The sequence below is a fragment of the Liolophura sinensis genome, chromosome 12, assembly GCF_032854445.1.
Source record: "Liolophura sinensis isolate JHLJ2023 chromosome 12, CUHK_Ljap_v2, whole genome shotgun sequence".
Classification (NCBI taxonomy): Eukaryota; Metazoa; Mollusca; class Polyplacophora; order Chitonida; family Chitonidae; genus Liolophura; species Liolophura sinensis.
In genome coordinates, this window is record NC_088306.1 from 29,854,363 (window position 1) to 29,861,109 (window position 6,747).

A 6,747-nucleotide genomic window follows, 5' to 3' on the forward strand; every position below is an offset into this window, starting at 1 on the left:
GGCACATCACAATCCAGTAAACACGACAAGCATCAGCACACAGGCCGAACGGCAGGAGTCCCGACACAACGGCACATAACAATCCAGTAACACGACAAGCATCAGCGCACAGGCTGAACGGCACTAGTCCAGATACAACGGCACAGCACAATCCAGTAAACACGACAAGCATCAGTACACAGGCCGAACGGCAGGAGTCCCGACACAACGGCACAGCACAATCCAGTAACACGACAAGCATCAGTACACAGGCCGAACGGCAGGAATCCAGATACAACCGCACATCGCAATCCAGTAACACGACAAGCATCAGCACACAGGCCGAACGGCAGGAATCCAGATACAACCGCACATCACGATCCAGTAAACACGACAAGCATCAGCACACAGGCCGAACGGCAGTAGTCCAGATACAACGGCACATAACAATCCAGTAACACGACAAGCATCAGCGCACAGGCTGAACGGCACTAGTCCAGATACAACGGCACAGCACAATCCAGTAACAGGACAAGCATCAGCGCACAGGCCGAACGGCACGAGTCCAGATACAACGGCACATCACAATCCAGTAACACGACAAGCATCAGTACACAGGCCGAACGGCAGGAATCCAGATACAACGGCACATCACAATCCAGTAACACGACAAGCATCAGCACACAGGCCGAACGGCAGGAATCCAGATACAACCGCACATCACAATCCAGTAAACACGACAAGACTCAGCACACAGGCCGAACGACAGGAATCCAGATACAACCGCACATCACAATCCAGTAAACACGACAAGACTCAGCACACAGGCCGAACGGCAGGAATCCAGATACAACCGCACATCACGATCCAGTAAACACGACAAGCATCAGCACACAGGCCGAACGGCACGAGTCCAGATACAACGGCACATTACAATCCAGTACAGACGACACACATCAACTATATGTTCACAGGACGGTACATACTCAAGAACAAAAAGGGGCCGTACAAAGATGTTCGTGCGACCTTTATACCTGTGCAGCCTATATTCGTGGAAAACGACACGAAGTATAAGTGGTCAGGACATTTGCAGGATTTTGGAAATTACAGCAGTGTTTCGTGTGGCGTTGAAAAGTGCTTAACAAGGCCCAGACAAGGCTGGGTGTATTGGTTTAGCGTACTGAATGTTTTTATTTTCGGCACGTGAGTAGATGAACGTGGCAATGCAATGTCCAAATCTATACGTCACACGTGGCAATATAGCGTCCCAGGAGCCTCTCACCAATGTGGTTGCTGTGAGTTCAAGTTCAGCTCGTGCTCAATTCCTCTTCAGCGGTAAGTGGGAAGGTATTTCAGCAACCTGCGGATGGTCGTGGGTTTCCCCTGGGCTCTGTCCGGTTTCCTCTAACCATAATGCTGGCCGCCGTTGTATAAGTGAAATATTTTTGAGTACTGCGTAAAACACCAATTAATTTAAATAAAAATAAATAAATAAATAAGAAAAAAAAATAATAATAATAAAAAATAAATACATAACGCCATAGTGGTTTTTAAACGAATGTCTGCTTCAAGGCATAGATTCAAGAATATTTCACCTATATACGACGGCGGTAATTATGGTAGGGCATCTACGGCCAGGTCCACAGGTTGCTGACAGCCCTTCCCATGTATGACCGGAGACGAAACCAGCATGAGCTGGATAGAACTCAGAGCGACCGCATTGGTGACAGGTTCCTGAGCCGTTGTGCTGCGTTTTGAAGTTGGATGATCCGCGATTAAATCCGTTTCGGTTCATGTAAGAACGATAAAAATGGTACTTGTTGCTGCCTCGTTTGGAGTTCAGCACTGAGAGGTTAGAGCCAGGAAAAAGACCTGGTTGGCCCGTTGTCAAAATTTAATGTGACTGGGTCTGATGTCATCGCTGTGATACTTCTGTTAGGGCAACGTCTTGGCGGGATGGATTGGCCCTGTCACAAGAAGACACGGTATATATGTACACACGCACACACCTATTGACTGCTTGACAAGTAATGTCTCAGTGTCGGTCAACAAAGAGGCTTTCGGGCTTCCAGAGTTAAAGACTACTCAGTTAAAATAAACGTTGACATGTATGTAAGCAAATGAAAAATAAATGGGGAGCATTTCCCTCCTTAACAAATCGGTTCTAAGCTGTTTGAAAACACCATCAATCTCAGCTGCAGTGTTCGTAAACAAATTTGCGCTTTACCATGCAGGAGAAATATGCAGAAACTCGGGCTTATTGGCCCACGGGAAAGAATAAAGAAGGCCTAAACCGTTTGGACGCAAGATATAATTTAACACAACTTCGTAAATCGATTTTTCGTAAATCACGTCGTCTTATTGTCCTATATAAAATAGAAAACTTTTTCCGAAAAAGGTTACGAGAATGTCAGAAATACGACTTCAAAGTTTTGTGGAAGTCGTTTCAGGGGCCCGTTTCAAAATTAGTCTAAGGGTTATAAGCTATGAGACAGCTAACTCCGATAGTCGACTAGCGATGCACCTGGTATGGTAAGACGGGGAATCGGCCTCAGTGCAAGACACCGTGGACCTCTTGTAGCGAAACTGACTATATACCCGTGAGTGACATCTGCTGACACGCTGAAGAGGCTACATCTACTTCTTTTTTCAGTTTTACTCGTCTTCTCCTGTTATATGGCAAGCACGCGGCTTATAAAGCTCCAAACATGCACTGAAGCGATGGATATGTCATTAAATCGAAAAATTGGAGCCGGCTCCAGTGACACTGAAAGTTTTTTTTTTGCATGTAAACACTGGAGAGATATAAAAATCACTGGGCTACAAATGTAACTTTCTGAAAAATGAGCACTGAGTTATGCACCAATCAATTAAATAAATATATAACATTATAACTTTCTAAATTTTTTTTTGAGCACGCAGTTATGCACCAATCAATTAAATAAATGTATAACAAATGTAACTTTCAGTCTTGTACTTCCTCTACGCATAACATGTTAACGACAGCTAGTGGACCACATGTGCTTTCAACCAGGATTCACGTATGATGTTGCTACAGTTGCCAAATGTTACGTAATACCATAGCTTATCCATTCTAATACATAATAACACTTATTTAATGCAATGTGGCCTTTATCTTTAATCACAGTAAAGTATGTTTCTAAAGAGGAAGAAAAAAGAGCCACAAAGATTTGAACTCTTCCCCGATATGCAACCTTTTCGCCCCATCGAGGATGCCTGATGGGACATCGCAGAAATATGAAGTTTAAACTTGCTAAAATATAACAAAACTCATCACATTATAAAGTTTATGTTTTACATATGAAGACAAACGTTAACCAAAACGAAACTTTTTTATAATGTAAAAAGTGTCTCGTTTGAAACGAAAAATTGTTGTTTTTGACCGAGAGTGCATTTTGGGGGGCTTATTACTAAGCAACCATCTCTTTATGGGCAATTAAATTTTTATTGGTGCTTCGACCAGGCTTAATACTTCTTATTCCGAAATTTACAGAATTGTGCTCGGATTTTGAAATGTGCACTTTCTTTTTGTGCCTTTCTGGGGCGGATTCTCCGCTTTACCGTACCCCGTTTCAAAGGAAATATCTGGTTGTATACCAAAGCTTTTTGTATTAGATTTTGAAACTTAGTCCAAAGCCTATAGTCACAAGTATGTGAAAATAAATTCGTCTTTAAAAGTGATACGGGTCCCATTTTTTGAAAGTTTACTTATGGAATGGAGAAAAATAGGTATAAATCAGCTTCTATCGGCAAATGAAAGTCTTTTTAAACCTCACAAACCATGAAAACGCACCCATTGTTGATGTTTCACTTCGACTACGTAGTGAGAGTTATAGCCCTTCGTTTGCAGTGTAAAATACGAAAACTTACCTTTTTGTGTTAATTACACGGTGATTGAATTTACCGATTATTTCATGGTTCTACCAATTAGATTACTGCAATGCGGCCTCGTAGCCGGCTATGCTAAGCCGTGCAAACTTTAGACAGTTTGAAGTTTGTGATACGGCCGTGTCATGTTTTTTTTGTAGTAGCCTACTTACGGTAGTTGGCTAAATGGCACTTACATCCGAATAACAGACCTTACACAGCTACTGAAGTTTTGTGAAACACTCTGGGCCACAGGCATCATTCCTGTCCAAGGGGAGATAATCAGTCCGCACGCACTCATTTTTTCGCCAGGTTTTTGAAAACAACGAATTTCTCATATCTGTAATATGTTGTCTCCATGTACAATGACAACTCCTTACAAAACGCCATCTTACTGTACCTAACGTATGCGGTACGTACCGTATATACGAGTCGGGAGTAAGAGTGCCTTGTGCTCTCAAAACATCTGCATATCACAGCATTCTGTATTATTTTAACAAAGGATGTATTACACGCATTTTAATAAAAAAGATATTTATTTATTTGATTGGTGTTTTACACCGTACTCAAGAATATTTCACTTATACGACGGCAGTCAGCATTATGGTGGGCGGAAACCGGCAGAGCCCGGGGGAAACCCTCGACCATCCGCAGGTTGTTGCCGGTCCTTCTCAGTTACGGCCGGAGAGGAAGCAAGCATGAGCTTGAACTTGAACTCACAGCGACCGCATTGGTGACAGGCTCCTGGGTCATTACGCTGCGCTAGTGCGCTAACCAACAGAGCAAAAAGGTATTGATTCATTGACTCAGAAAATGCACATGTATGTTTACAATGATAAGTATTTCTTTATTATACAAGTCATTAGTGCCATTTTTATCCCTAGTTCTTAAACTCATTCGTCAATTCCAGTCATAAACGATATAAGTACAAATAGAGTATATGGTACATTGTACAAAGTACAGATAATGAACTGTAATAACACGTGTTTTCTCATCAACAGGTATATGCTCATAGAACAAATACTGAAACGAAACTAATACAAAATGTGAAAGAGAAAATACCTATTATTTCATAAAATACTGCATTCAGCTAAAACATTTTAATAAAACATTGAGCAGATTGGTTGATTTACATATTATAATAATAAAATAATAAAGAACAATACTCCGACAGTACAGCTAAATGTGTCCAAAATAAACACCGCATCAATGATTCAGAATGAAAAGGAAAAACCAGTACGCCTTCACGGGAATGCTTTCTTCTTTTGAAACAGTCACATATAAAAATAAGGGATTTGCTTGTAGATCATCTATACAACATACAGCATATGTGTATCAAACAAAATACCTTGAATAGTAATGTAAAATTAGATCATGTTATCTGTGCACCAGTGGAATAGAGTAGTAGATATAAGTCGAAATACTTCTGGAATTCGCATTACATAGTGATCATTCTCAGAATGATAATAACTATATAACGAAGGAACACAAATGCAGCAAGAAATAACATTCTCTTGTTTTTGTGGGGGTGGGGGAGGGGGTTTGAGAGAGAGTATGTAGGCTACTTACATAAATATGTAAACAATTCCTGTTTTGAAAGTGCAAATCGGGTTTGTGCAAAGGTCTTTTGTTCAGAGATGGTGTTTTGTACACACAAATGTGGATTAAGAAAACTTCCCAGACCCATTTCTTAATTTAAATCAGTGCCTACTATTTACACCTTTATAACTTTGAAGTGTGACGTACCAAAGCATAAATAAGGAAAAAATGAATTCAAGCAGACAAAAAAATTAATGTAAAAAATTACTATTAATATGAAAACTGAAATAAAAAAAAATAAGCACTATTGTGAATAAAACTGGTAAACAAAACTTGTTTAGAGCATAAAACACAATAAAAAAAAACACTGTGACAACCATACTGTCTTTTTTCCCCTTCAATAAATATTATGGTTACAAATGAAGCAATATTATGTAAAATACCGGAGACAAAATAATGTTTTTCCCTCAAAAACTTCCACACTTAAATCTAGTACACCACATTTGTATGTTCACTATCATCAAGGAATTCAATCTTGGTCAAACATTAATACAAAATAAAATTGATATTTGACTAGAACAAGTTTACTCTGCCCTATACTTACACATCCAGCTTATTTCTCACATAACCACGTGTTCAAATCTAAGCAATGAAATACCAACAAAATGTTTTATCTTACTGTTAAAGGAAATGATAGCATTTATTTACAATAACGAGCTATCAATCACAAGAAAGTCCAATAAAGAGGGCATGTGAAAATATCTTCACACAGGTTGTTTTTACTGAATGAAATGCACTCAAATGTGCAGATCTTATGGTGGATTTTATGAACGACAGTGTGTAATCAATAGAATTATGTCATATTTTTTTATTTCTTTCTTAAATATTCCACACACTGATAAGTTCTTGTGAACTTTACTGATGTATTGTATGACAACAAAATACATTAATCTGACATTAAATTGTCATTTTATGGCAATAAGAAATGAATATTGCTATAAAAAATTAATACGGCTTCTCACTGCTTAATACATTTACCACCAACGTACAGTGATTCACAAAGCCTGCAATATATTCATGTAGATTTGTCTAACAGATTTAAGTGTTTTTAACACATTTGAGTGGATTTAAAACAATCACCAAAAACAAACGAAGGTATTTTTTGTCCGGCAACCTTATCACTGGCCTTTCATATTATGTTAATTCCAAATGTGTTTCACATTCAATGAAATAACAAACAGCAACTTTTAAGAGATAGGTTCAAAACAGAACAGGCAATAACAAACGTTATTCTTCAAATTACATGTATCTTCAAAACACAGTGACAGATTTTATCACACA